Source organism: Camelus bactrianus, chromosome 3 (genome assembly GCF_048773025.1).
Source record: "Camelus bactrianus isolate YW-2024 breed Bactrian camel chromosome 3, ASM4877302v1, whole genome shotgun sequence".
NCBI lineage: Eukaryota > Metazoa > Chordata > Mammalia > Artiodactyla > Camelidae > Camelus > Camelus bactrianus.
In genome coordinates, this window is record NC_133541.1 from 99,237,661 (window position 1) to 99,250,436 (window position 12,776).

The 12,776-nt window shown below is 56.6% G+C and overlaps 1 protein-coding gene across 3 annotated transcripts in view; it reads left to right on the plus strand.

The window, feature by feature from the left end:
- Positions 1-12,776, plus strand: part of CXXC5 (CXXC finger protein 5) — a 34,217-nt gene that overhangs the window by 2,344 nt on the left and 19,097 nt on the right. The gene's annotated exons all lie outside the window — the stretch shown is intronic.

Genomic DNA, 12,776 nt, shown 5'->3' on the forward strand with positions numbered 1-12,776 from the left:
GGAAAGACTCGTTCCCTCTTCTGTCCTGCGATGGGAGTCTAAAGGGTTGGCAGCCGCGCCCTGCTCTGCCCCCTGGACCTTGGGTGGTCTGAGTCGCGTCTTCGGATTGAAGGGGTTGAAGAGGGGGGGTTCTGGCTAGACAGCCTCTTGACCTCCGCCTTTCCCTGCGCCGAGGGCGCTGTTCGGAGTCCTTGATTTTGTGGTGGGCGCAGGGCCACCTCCTCCCACCCCCACCCCTGCGTTTGCGCAGGAAGCGCTGAGGAGGGGGCGTGTGCGATCGTTCGGCCCTCGCCACTGCCGGAGCCGCCCCAGGGCGGCCGGCAAACAGAGTCCCTTTTAAGTTTTCCGCTGGGGCCGCCTGGCGGGGGCTGCGTGCGCGGTCGCTGCGGACTTGTTTGGAGCGCTAGTTGAACGCCCGGCGCCACCTCAGCTGCCCTGGCCCGCGGGGGCGGGGGTGGCTGTCCATGCAACTGAAAGCATTGAGACGTTTTTAGGGGGGTGTACTGCCTTAAGGTTGCCTTAATCCCTCTCCAGAAAGACCCCCGTACGCTGGGTGCCAGCCGTCATAGAAAACCCAGGAACTGAGACCCTAAGCCTCCTCCCCAAACCCCTTTTTGAGAGCGATGCAGGGAGACTGAGGCCAGCGCTACCTACTACTGCGTAGTGTTGATTTAGCAGTTTCCCTGGATGAGACTCAAGCAAGAGCTGGGGGAGGGGGGGTAGTGGCCCGCTCTGCAGCTGTCACCCCCTTCCCAGAACGGAAATTGTTCTCTCCTTGGGGAGGAGGGAGAGGGGGTGATTTTTGCCCTGGGAAGGGGTGGGAACAGCTGAGGGAGGTTGGCCTCTGAGTTCTCAGTCAGCCCTGGGGATATTGGTAGAAGCCCACCGCCCCACGCTCCCCATCTCCACCTCCAATCCTGGCAGGAGCTGGGACTCTCCCAGGGAAGCAGGAGCCAGCCTTGCACCTCCCTCTCCCATACCACCTCCCTTTCCAAGGTGGGGGCAGAGGTTCCTGAGCAGAAGACCCTTGGCTGACTGGCTGGCTGTTGGCGCCTTATTTATGTGTGTATTTGGGCCCGGCTGTTTTCCCGGCTCAGCAGGTGACCCTGGCTGGGGCCTCCTATCTCTCCGCCGACAGAGCCTGTTGACTTACCCGTGGGCCAGCGGCCTCGTCTTTATCACGTGAGGCCTGGAATGTCCACCCGGGAGGGCTGGGCTGGGTGGGGGAAGGGAAGGGGAAGGGAGGATTCTGCATCCAGGGCCCAGGCCAGCCCAGGCCTATATTCTATGAGTTCCGACTATGACCCCCAACTCTTACTCCCTCTTTCCAGCTTTTTGTCTACCTTCTACCCATTTGGCAAGTGTCAGACTGAGGCTCATAGGAGTATGGAAGGCAGGGTTTCATCTGGATAAAGAATCAAGTCTCTGGGAATTAAATACCCCACCCTCTTTGGGGACCCCCACCTAGTTATTTATGGGAAGGTTGGAAAGAAGATGGGGGTCTCTCTGAAAGGGAGGTGTGTTGGGCTGGGCTGAAGTCAGCTGACTTTCCAGGGTGCAGGATAGGGTGGAGGAATAAGGGGATACTGATGACCCAGACCCAGGCCTTCTTTCCTGGGGCCCCTGTCTGGTGGGGTGACCATGAAGTCAGCACTACCTCTCCAAGCAGTGCTATGAAGCGTGCCTTAATTGGCCAAGTATGGGGTGGGGCTTGCTTATTATTGCCCACTCTTCGTGTGTAATTCACTTATTCATTCATTGGCCCAGTGTGTATTGAGCACCTACTGTGTGTCAAGCCTCACTCTTCTGGGAATACCAAAGTGAATCACTATGACTCTGCCCCTGCTCTGGAGGCAGGCCCAGAGTAGAAGCTCCGCCCTCTTTCCCCACCCACTGGGGCTTTGAATGGGGTTTTCCCATTTTTTTTTTTCCTGGGGCTCTCCCTCTCTTACCCCCACCATCTGGTCCCATCCTATCCTATGTGTGTGGTTGTATGGGTGTGCTTGTGTGTGTGTGAAGTGTCCTTGATTAAGTGTATTAATAGTTAAACTCTCACTCATAGCTGGAACTCACCAGACCACAAAAAGCCTCCCCAGTTACTCACGCGCTACTGCTCAACAAGAATATCCCACTCAAGTTTTTGTTTTTTTTTTTTTTTTTGCTTTCTCTTACTTCCCCCTTTATTCCCCCCAACTCTGAGCCCACCTCCCAGGCTGCGGGCAATGAGAAAGGACTGCCCCCTCAAAGACCCAGGAATCTCCAACCATTCCACCTGCCCGCTAAAGCCAAAGACAGTGTCAGCTGCTAGATGAGGCTATCTGGGTCTAGTCTGTTGGTATGGGATGTGGGAATCTGGGTGGTGTGTGTATGCTAATGACTCAAGACATGTATCTGTAACTCTGTCGAATGTGTGTCTGTCTTGGGGTGTGGGAGTTTGAGCATGTGTATGTTTGTGAATCAGAACGTGTGTCTATGGATGTAGGAGCTGTGTGTGTCTGCACTGCATATGTCCATGTGTGTTTGTGAACCTGAAAGTATATATCTGAAAATTGAATATGTCCCTGTGACTCTAGGAATGTGTATATTCTGAGTTGTGTGTGCTTAGAATTTTGGAGAATGTATATTCATAATGTGTGTATATTTGTGTGTTTTGTATACACTTGTAAATCTGGAAGTGTCTTACTCCCTGAGTGGTGTATCTGAATTGGGAAAGTGTGTGTGACTCTGGGAGGGGGCATTATCTGAGCTGTGTGGGCAGTGGTCTGTGTCTGTCTTTGGTGTCTAGTGTCTGTGTTCCTTTCTCTTTCTGTATCTCTGTCTGCCAGTTTGTCTTTCTGAGTCTCTCTCTCCCTTGTTGAGGCTCAGTGTGTGTGTGTGTGTGTGTGTGTGTGTGTGTGTGTGTGTGTGTGTGTGTCTGTGTGTGGTTGAACCTCTCCCACCCAGTCCTTCCCCTCCCCTGCCCTCCCTGGCAGTAACTGGGCAGCCTCCCCGTCTGCCTGCCTGCTGGGAGTTTTGGAAGCCGTGGAGGGAGACAGGCTGGGGCCGGGGTGACAGCGCGTATCCACGGCGATGGCAGCCTGTGATTACGGGAATAAAAGGATTTTAAGGTCATGGGTGTATTTTTTTGTTTTGTTTTGTGTTTTCCCCTCTGGTGGAGCCACTGGCACATAGGGCCAGAGCTGTGTGTCTGCAGGTTGGGAGTCTGTCCCCACAGAAGTGAACATGGATCTGTGGGGCTTTCCTGGGAGCATGAACACGTGTGTGCATGCATGAGCAGAGCCTGTGAGAGCGTGTGTTCCTGTCTGCCTGCTTCCCATGGGAGAGTCCACAGGGCTGTTCCCTGGGGGAGAACTCTCAGGAAAACTTCTTGCTTCTGGGTGTTACATGGAGCTGGAATCCTGCAGTCCTGTGTGTGCTGAAGAGCAGTCTGGCCCCAATCCTTGTCTACCTGTTGTCCCCCACCCCCACACCAGTAGGGTGTCTATGGACAGAGATGTGTAGACCCCATCACCTGGGCCAGGCCACATCTTGGGGTGTCAGTGCCCCTGGCCCTGCTCCAGCCCCTGTAATTGCATTCTGCCGCCTAATCCCCCGCCAGCTCAATTAGATCGCAAATTCTTCTTCATTTCCTGCCTCTGATGCTGGCCTCCCTCTGGGCTCACAGGGCCTGGGAGGGAGGGAGGGGATCTTGCCCCCCTTCCGCCAGCACTGGGGGCTCTGAGTGTGGAAGGTGATTAGTTCCTGGCACACTGGCCCTGGGTTGCCAGGGGCCAAAAGGACAGGGCTCTGCTGACCCTTTTTGGACCAGCCTCAGTGTCCCCATGCTAGGGGAAGAGGCTTGTGTTATCTGGTGCATGGTCTCTTGATAGACTAGGCAGATCACTCTGGCCAGGCCCCTAGGCAGTGCCCTCACTCTAGGCCCCGACAGGCTCTGCCCATCTGTTCCTAGAGAAGTTGCTGGTCACCCCCTGGCAATCTTTTCCTACTGTCTTTTCCAGGAACCAATAGGATCGCTGAGTTCCCCTCTGCTGGGTCCTCGTAACCCCCTCCCTTGACCTCACCCAGACGAGTATATTTGACCACTGACTCTGGAGTCAGACCTGGCTCCAAATCCTGGCCATTTCACTGTCTAGCTGGATGTATGACCTTTGGTCAATATGTATTCTTTCTATGATCCTCAGTTTCCTTATTCCTGAATGGAATAGTAAGAGTGCCTGCTTTACAAGGTCATTTTCAGATGTGCAGTGTCCAGCACTAGTGGCTAGCCCACAGTCATCATTCAACAAAAGTTGGCATTTATGGTGATGAGGACCTCATATCCCTCAGTGAAAAGGAAGAAAAGAACATGTGGCTCATATTTAGCATTTCTGTCTCCATTCCGCTAATTACCAGGTGTGTGATCTTGGGTACATCACTTTGCCTCTCTGGGTTTCTCTTCCCCATCTGTAAAATGGGACCACTAATGGGCCTGACCTCACATGGTTATCTGCATGCAGATGCTTGGCCCTGGCCGCCAACCTGCAGGTATTACTTGCCCTCTTATTTTTTTCCTCACACCAAGCCTGATGGGACTGGATGGGGCTGGTAAAGACTCAGGCTCAGGCACAGGGGTACTGGCCAAGGTCATGACACTGATTATGGGGCCTGGGTGTGATGGGAGAGCTAGAGGATGACCTGCTGTCTTGCTTACCAGTTTACTCGCTGGCTCAGCTGAGCTTTGAGGCATGGCCTTCCCTCCCTGCTGGTCTGTGTGGAAAGTGGTGGCTTGGCTGATTTTTTTTCTGTAAAGAGGAAGCTGGATGTCTACTCCCTCCTTCCCCAGGAGGCGCCTGTGGCAGCGGCTGTGCTGACAGGCCTCCTGGCCTTACTAAGGTGGCTGGCAGCTCTGGAAGGCCTGCTGCACACAGATCAGCCAGAGGGAAGAGGGAACCGCAAAGGTCCCTTGCCATCACTAATCCCTACGGCCCCTCCCATCCTCTGCTGTCGGCTGTAAGGATGGAAAGACAGAAAGCAGCCACAGCAGGAGAGCTGGGGGGGGCTGGCCCTGCTGGAGGTGGTGGAGAGGAACAGGCACTGGTGGAGGGGGGCCCTCCTTCAGGGTCCCTGTATCTCCCTAGTTAGTCTCCTTACTTCTATGACCTCTGTCACTCATTGGCCTAGGCTTTTTAATATTTCATGGCCTTTGGAGCCAGCCCCTTGCCCTAGCCTACAGGGCCCCCTTTGTCTGCCTGCTGCCCCCCACCCCGCATCCCTGTCACTGAATTGCTGAATTACTGACCCTGAGGCTGCCTCTGCCCTTCCCCCAACTGTCCCTGACACCGTGACACCGTCTCTGTCCCTCCTGACCTGCCTCCCCGACACCTCTGCCGGTCACACCCTCCTCTCCTGCGCATTCTCCCCCCTTCTCTGACATCTCTGACGGTCTCCCTGCCCTTTCCCTCCATTTTCCTCTTTTGTTGGCCTCCTCCTTCCCAGCAGAACAGAAACCGCAGCAACTGGTGCGCCTGTCTGGTACCCCCCCTCCCTGGTCCACCCCTTCCTGCCCCCTCCCCCTAGCTGTGCTGGCCGTGAGAGCTGGTTTTATTTATTTTTCTGTTTGTTTGGGAAGAGGGCAGTGGCAGTTCTGGGCCCTGGCTGCTGCGCTCTGACTAGAGCAGCGGGCAGGCGGGCCGTGCTGGCCTCCCAGGAATGTGGCCGGGACGCCCCGCGCTATATTTACTTCCCTCCAGCTGCTGGCCCGAGCAGGGCAGAGCCAGGCCTGCCCGGTGGCCCCGGGGGAGCCCTGTACCCACCCTCCCCCATCTAGCAGACCCCACATGGCCCTTGGGCCCACTGTTCCCTCCCTTCCCCATGACCTCCTCTGACCTCAGATTTGCCCGGCCTGCCAGAAGGAACGCTTGTGTGCGGTGCCAGCACAGGCATAATGTGCGGGTGCTAGGGCCCAATTCGTGTGGGGCAGCACCTGGCAGCCCACACCCCCACCCAGGGGCCTAGCCTAGGCCTGTAATCTGGTGGCCAGAACTATGCAAAGCATCTTTCTGGGCCTCTCCCCACTGGGCCTGGTCCTTGCTCTTGCCACAGTCCCCTCAGCTCTGCTGTGATCACTGGCGGGGGCAGGCTGGGCTAGGGTGGGGGGCCTAAGCCGGCATAAGCAACTGTGTTCCCTGAACGGCTGCCCCACTTCCCACATAGATGCTGGACCTCCCAGGTTTCCTCGTCAGACACACATATATGTGCATAGCTAAGTGCTTACATATACATGTGCAGCACACATGAACACATGTTGGATTGTACCTTCCTTGGAGGCAGGGCCATGCCTCCTGTCATTGAGTCTCTCATTCATCAGATGCTTATGGGAGTTTTTGAGCTGCTTCTAGCTTTGCAATGGGATATGGCTGTCATTCCTTCCTGTACCCCCAGTACCTGGCACCAGCTAAGTGTTTGAAGAGCTTTAGCTGCTGCCCTAATCAACTGCTGTCCCCCATTATTACTATAATAATAATATGTTGGAAGAATGGTAATAACAATGGCTATCTCATCCTAAGCCCTTAGTGGGTTTTCTAGCCTTCACATCCTTTAATCCTTCCAGTAGATCAGTGATTTGGGTGCAGTTAGTGTCCTCATATACACATGAGGAAACTGAGGCTGGAGGGTTTGTGACTTGCCATTGACGAGTGAGATTGGGAGCCCTTGACTGGCTGTGAACAACATGAGGACAGCCATAGTTGGTCTGCCTGTGGTGGTCAACACTGCTTGGCATGCAGCAGGCACTTTAAATGCCTGCTGGTTACAGGCCTTGCTCTCTTTCCTTCTTGAGGCCCCCCACACCCCTGGCAAGGGGCCTGGCTTGTAGTGGGAAGATGGGCTAATTGGCTAGTGGGTGAGTGAAAGAATGAATTAATAAATGACCAGGTGATTGGCTGTGGAAATGAGGGCTCTCAAGGGACCCTGGAATGGGGAATGTGCTTGTGTGGTGATCAGACTGGTCTGTGGAGATCCACTGGCCCTGTAGAGGATTCTGGGAAGTGATGTAGTGGGCAGGGCTGAGAGATAGATACAACCAGAAACCAGTAGGCTGCTGAGGCTGAGCCCTTGGGATAGGTCATGTCTTTTCCCTGGACCTCAGTTTTTCTATCTATCAGATGGACTTGGGAGCCTTTGGTTTGGCTGGCTGCCAGGTGGCCTGAGCTGGGGCTGGCCTGGGAGCCTGAGAGGTGAGGGGATTGTGATGGGAAGGAAGAAGCAGTGGGTGGTGAAGACAGGAAGATGAAGCGTGGAGCTTGGCTTGGAACTTGAGAAGCAAGGAGACCAGCCCTGACCTGATGCCTGTCCTGCCTCTGAGCTGCAGGGTGGGGGTGCAGGCTCACAAAACTCCTAGCTACTCACTTTTGTTGCTGAGGGCTGGGCTTCCTGACAGCTGCAGTGTCAGTAGCTGTGTGTGCCATGAGGTGGTGGCCTGTCCTTCAGGACTAGATCGGCTCTATCCCCGGGCCCATAGGGCTCCCCGCAAGCCCAGCTTGTATTGACCCTGATGGGAGAGCCCAGCCTCTCTTCTGCCTGACCCACCTCTCCCAAAGCTGGGTGGGAAATTGGTTAGCTGAGCCCAGAGCAGCAGGTAGCAGTGGGCTTGGCCCCCTTTCTTCTGGGCAGTGTCTGGTCTTGGTGGCCTGGAATTTTTAGTCTAGAATCATAGAATGCTTGGAGCTGAGGGATTCTTGCCAGGATTCTTGTTGTGCTGGGATTCTGGAATCACAGAACCATGGATTTTACTACTGGAAAGAAGCATGAATGGTCATGTTTCAATCTTGTTTGATTCTGAGGACATTGAGGATCTGAGGGGAGGGGTTTCTCTGTGGTGTCTTGAAGCAACAGGAGTACATACCTTAGACAGAAACCCAGTTCTGCCTCTGGTCTACCCCCCTTTGGAGAGCTAGCTGGCTTGGGGAGTGGGCTGTGCGGGCCCAGCCAGGCAGCAAGGTGATGCGGCTGGCCTGCAGGCACAGGAGGGGTCCTTGCTGTGGTGCCCGCCCGCCCGCTGCCCACGCTTCCCCAGGCACCAGTGTGAGCAGGAAATGCAGGCTGTTGCTTCCAGCGACAGCCGGCAGGGCCGGGCGGCTTCCCAGCTCCCCCTCTGATTCACGGCCGCCTGTAGCTTCCCCCTCCCCTGGGGGCCTCAGCAGCCCCATCTGTGCAATGGGGAGAGGAGGCTCTACCCCACGGTCTAGCATCACAAAGACAATACGTGTGAGATTCTTTTCAAGACCACCGTTCCACTGTGGGAGAATTGGGCCAGTAGTTCTGAATAACCAGCTGGGCATTTGGACCCAGAGCACTGAGAAATTCTGCTTGGAGTTGCCCTAATGCCTCCAGTAGCCTGGGAGGGCTGAACTGGTTCCTGGGGCAGAAAGTGGTAAATGACAGAGAAGGGCCCTGCAATCAGAGTCTCCTTCAGGAAGAGCCCTGGATGGGAGGCCTAGCTCGCTGGGCTCTCTCTTGACCTCAGGACACCCATCTGCACAGTGGAGGGTGTCATTCCATGAGGTCATTCATTCATTGTCTGCTGTGTGCCTGGGTATGTGCTGGATACTGGGGATGCTGAGGCCAGTGATGGAGTGGTGGGGAGAGGAGGGGGGTCCTTGACTGTAGGATAGGAGTATGATTTGGCTGAAGGGGTGACTCTGGGAGAAGGAATGAGGGTGGATGTGGGGGGGGGGAGATAAGGAGCCGGCCAGCGAGGAAGTGTTTCCTCGACTGGTCTCCTGGGAGGCAGGCGAGGCAAGCAGGAAGGAGGGTTGTTGGGGGCAAACAAGGCCCCCACCAGCTATCTGAGGGGAGATGTCCCAGGCCTGACAGCTGGGCGGGTGTGTCCCTCACACTGCAGGAGGGCTGGAACACCCCACCACCACCACCAAGCTCTGGGGCTAGGCCTGTGATAGGGGGCCAGGGCTGCCAGGAGGGGCCGGGCCATAGTCCAGATTTCAAAGCCTTCCCCAAGGACTACATGGTGCCCTCCGTCCTGTCCTGAGCTGCTGCCGCGGGGGTGGCAGATGCTGTTTCATCGGCTGAGGCGAGTGGGAGGCCTCCGGAAGGCCCTCCTGGGAGGTTCCGGGGGGCAGCGGGGGTGTCGGCAGCTGCTGCCCAGCCAGGACTTGCTCACAGTGACCTCCCAGGTCCCTCAGTCCCCCAGGCCTGGGAGCCGGGGTTGGTGCTTCGGAATTGAGACTGGTTCCTCCTGCCTTTGCTCCCCCCACTGCCCACCAAGCTTCTTGGCTCTGGCCCCCCTCCCATCCCTGGCTGCGCCTGCAGAGCCCCCCGGGGAAGGCAGGGGAGGAGGCGCAGCGGGCTCAGAACAGCGGGTGCCCGTGCAGCCAAGTATTTGCTCGAGCTGTCAGAGACAGACAGGCATGTGGGGAATTTGGTGCGTGTGGGGCTGGGGGAAGCAGCCGGGTGGGCAGGCAGGCAGGAGGAGGGAAGCTGGAGCTGCCTCCCCCGCCTGTTGAACCCTGCAGAGACCTTCATTCTCCCCAGCCCTGACCGGAAGGTGCATCCAGCTTCCTCCCTGTACCAGTTCAGGAGGAGAGTGGCTGATGGGACCCTGTGGGACCCTGGCTGACAATGTGGAAGGGGTGCCCTGTTGAGGGCCAGATCCTGGGAGAGGCTGTCTGGTGGACTGTGGAGACAGGCAGGAATCCGGGTTGTGCCCAACTGTGGCCTCCAGGAAATAGCAGCTGTCATGCTCCCGCCTCCCCCCCAACCCCAAGCCTGGCACAACTTGTTTCCTGGCCAGGGTCCGGCTGGGGCAGATTGGAGGAGCCTGGTATTGCCCAGCTTGGGCAAGGAACAGGCAGGATGCAGGGGGCCATGTTTATAAGCCTAAAGGTACTTGGGGTGCTGGGGAGAACTTCCCCCAGCCATTCTTTGTGAAGCAGGTTGTCGTCATTTTGGAGAAGGGGACCTCAACCCCTGTCTCCCTGGACGAAGACCCCAATTTAGTCATCTTTATTGTCTTGTCTCCAATAGTGCCTGTTAGGCAGGTCAGGGCCTAGAGCTGAGTAATACTTGATGTTTCATTGCTAAGAGCCCAGAGAGGGGGATACACTGGACCAAGGTCACACAGTGGGCTCCCCAGCCTTCTCCTCATGTAGGTGGGGGTCAATGGGAAGAGGTGAACGTTGGGGATTTGCTGTGGTGGGGGGATTATATTTAATCAGTCCAGCAGAGCCAGGGGGCCCTTGGGAACAGCTGTTGGTAGGGGGGTAGACAGAGGCCTGGAGCTGCATTTAGTCTGGACAGAAATATCCTCCCCCCACCCACCCACCCACTGGCTGGTCGGCCAGGCTGCGGGCTTGTCCCCTGAGGGGCAGCTTGCCTGGGCCTGGCGGCCGGCGGGACAGGCAAGATGACCCGATAGGCTTTTCCCAGCTCAGGTTTCGATGAAACAGGAACCGGAGCCGCAGCCTTGGCTGTGGGGGCCAAGGTGGCCGGAGCCTCGGGGGCCAGGGCAGCCTGCCCCTGCTCCCCCCCTTCTTCCCATGATGCAGCCTCCCCTTCTGAGAGGACTGGGGAAGCAGCAGGTTATTTATCAAGCTGGCCTCCCTGCCGCGTCTGCCCGCGCCTTCCCTCCACCCCCCACCTCTTGCGCTGGCGGCCATGAGCCCAGCAGAGCAGGGTGAGCTGGGCGGGCTGGCGGCGGGATGAGCTCAGGAGACGTGAGTCACCCCATCCCCAGCAGCCCCACGGGGCCCTGCGGCCTGGCAGGCAGAGCGTACTCACGCACTCCCCACGCGGCACACCCAGAGGCACACACTTGGGACAGACAGTCAGCACACGTCGTTCCACACGACCAACACTCCCAGCTGACACGCATGGCCCAGACCCCGCCAGGAACACACTCACTGTCACACTCACAGCCCCAGCCTCTGGCGTGCACGCATGCACACACGCACGCACTGGCACACAGATAGGCAAATGGACATACTCAGTCACACGTGGGCGTGCTGTGCCCCTGGGACCCCATACACGGATCCAATAAGGCAGTTGTATGTCTGCTCCATCCTGTCACAGGCTCAGGCAGCCGTCCTCCGGCCACAGCTCACACCCAGATGAGCCATAGAGTTGGGCCAGGAGCCCTGACCTCACAGAACCTGGTATGAGCACACGCACCCTTGCAACGTGGTTGGGGCTCCGCTCACCCCAGTGCCCCCTACATAGGCTCACACAAAGGAGGCCCACCCCTCGGCTGTGTAGGGAAGCTGCATTCTGCAAGGTGGGCATGGGAAGGGAGACATTTTCCAGGTTGGGGGTCGATGGGGGAGAGATGCAGAGGCGCTAGGAAGAGCAGAGGCTGGAGAAGGAAAGTCGTGGAGAATCGATTTTCCTAGGAGTGCCAAGTGGCCAGCTGCTCCCTCAACTCAGGGGGCTGGGTCCTTGGGAGACTGGGGGTGCCAGAGACTGGGGAGGAAAGAGACTCCCTTGATCTAATGGCTGTGCTCCAGGAGTCTGTCTGCTTGCCCTCCCTGCTCACCCTGCAGCCACTTCCCTCTGTCCTCTTGGTTCCCAAGCTCCTATTATCCCCTCTGCCTTGGAGCAAGCATCCTGAGACTTAGAATTTATACATAGCCCCTGGTTCTTAGTCCTTGGCCTGCAGAATGGGTACAGAGCTACCCTGAGTACAAGGAAGGGCTGGGCTGCTGGGTTAGAAGGGTGCCCTCAGGGAGCTTCTATGCTTCTGCCCATTGGGGCTGAGGCCTGCCTTCCCTGGATTGGGCAGAATTGGGGGCATACCTATTTTTCATATACTGACAAATACACTGTTTTTCAGATGAGAGGGTTGAGTTTGATAGGGATGGCTTCATGGTTATGAAGGGCTTTGGACACAGTCGCCTAAAACCCAGACTACAGATCACTCTGGGCCCACAGGATTGAGCCACTCTAGCAGGGGTCAAGGAGCAGGTGGCTGTAAAGACTTAGGCCCAGGCTGGGTCCCACCTCCTAGCCACAGAAGTCTCCCCACATAAAGGCCTGGGCAGTGGTTGGGGAGAGGAGAGGGGCCCAGGCATCCTGGGGGAAAACAAACAGCAGTGGCCAGTCAGGAGGACTAGAACTCTGGAGCCACGGACTCTAGAGCTGGACAGGCCTGGGCTCCAAATCTGGCTTGGTCACTGCCTGCTGTGTAATTATAAGCCAGTCTGCCCACCTCTCTGACCTCACTTTTGCCACCTATAAAATGGATATGACCCTTATCTCTGACTTAAAGCTGCAGGACCTGAAGTAGATAGTGGGGTGTGGTTCTCACCATGTCACACTTGGATCTCCAGGTGAGTCCAGCCCTCCCCTCCATCTGTCTGCTCCCCCAAAGCTGACATTTTCCTGGGAGTGGTACCCCACAACAAGGACTACTTAATTAGAATGCCTTAGATTTGGCCTTCTCTAGGGTTGTTCTTAGATGGGAATGCTGGGGTGTGGGAGTGAAGAAGCTGAGCTTGGGGCCACAGTGGGGTGGGTTGGGAATGGATTGGACCTAGGGCAGAGGAACCCAGGGTCCATGGGCAGACATTCTTGGGGTCTTCACAGTTTGGGTGGAAACAGAGAGAACCAACCATGATTCCAAGACTTTTACTGTCCCCTACCCACCAACAGGCAGCAAGGCCACAAGTTAGATTCAAGCAGAGACTTCCAGGTGGCAAATGTGGCCTTTGCAGGGTGGGGAAGGGCTTGGTACACACCTGTGTGAAAATGCTTATTGAGACTGTGGAAGATGGAAGAGGCGCTGACAT